Raw genomic sequence first — 1,006 nt, 5'->3', positions numbered from 1 at the left:
ACAACAATCTTACTTAACAAAATCAAGATATGTGGAAATCTGAATCAACAAAAAAATGTATCTTTGTCAGGTAAGTCAATAATTAACAAAGATATCTAGCTCATTTACAATTATGCTTTCTAACTCCATTTTACGTAGTTTTTTTGTAATAATGGAGTATGTAAAAATATAGAACTTACCCTACATCTCATAAACTGTAAAGTCCCTTTAATTAATACTGAATTTATACTCAGTTAAAAGACTACAATTGTCAGAACTAAAATTTATCTCTTATGCACCTTCTGTGATGTCAATATCTGCATTACCTCATAAGATAATCAGAAGAAAAAGACATATAGATGGAAAGATACATAGATGGATAGATAGAAATTTGCACAGATGTCAATCAGATTGTAATTTTTAATGGCACAATGATTTTTACAAGTCAACTTTTTAGCAGTATCTTTCATGTTACAGATCTTTCTGTAGAAGCATAAGATTCCACTTGCTCCAATGATTAGAAGATGTGCAATGCTGTTGGGAATGCAGATTGGTGCAGCCCCTGTGAAAAACAGTCTGGAGTTACTTCAAAAAATTAAAAATGGAGCTGCCTGATGACCCAGTGATTCCACTTCTGGGAATTTATCCAAAAACCCAAAACACTAATTTGAAAGAATATATACACCCCTATGTTCATTGTAGTCAAGATTTACAATAGCCAAGATTTAAAAGCAGCCAAGTGTTCATCAGTAGATGAGTGGATAAAACAGTTATATTTACACATGGAATACTACACAGCCATAAAATGGGATAAAATTTTACCTTTTGTGATAGCATGTATGGACCTGGATAACATTATGCTAAGTGAAATAAGCCAGTCAGAGAAAGATAAGTACATATGGTTCCACTCATGTGTGGAATTTAATGAACAAGTTGAACTAACAAGCAAAATAGAGACAGACTCATAGAGAGCTAGCAGAGAGCTCTATTTGGGGGGGGGGGGGGGGGGGAGGGGGGGGGGGGGGAA

This window comes from Myotis brandtii, unplaced genomic scaffold, assembly GCF_000412655.1.
Source record: "Myotis brandtii unplaced genomic scaffold, ASM41265v1 scaffold892, whole genome shotgun sequence".
Classification (NCBI taxonomy): Eukaryota; Metazoa; Chordata; class Mammalia; order Chiroptera; family Vespertilionidae; genus Myotis; species Myotis brandtii.
The sequence above is the reverse complement of the archived record's forward strand: the minus strand, read 5'-3'. Positions refer to the sequence as shown.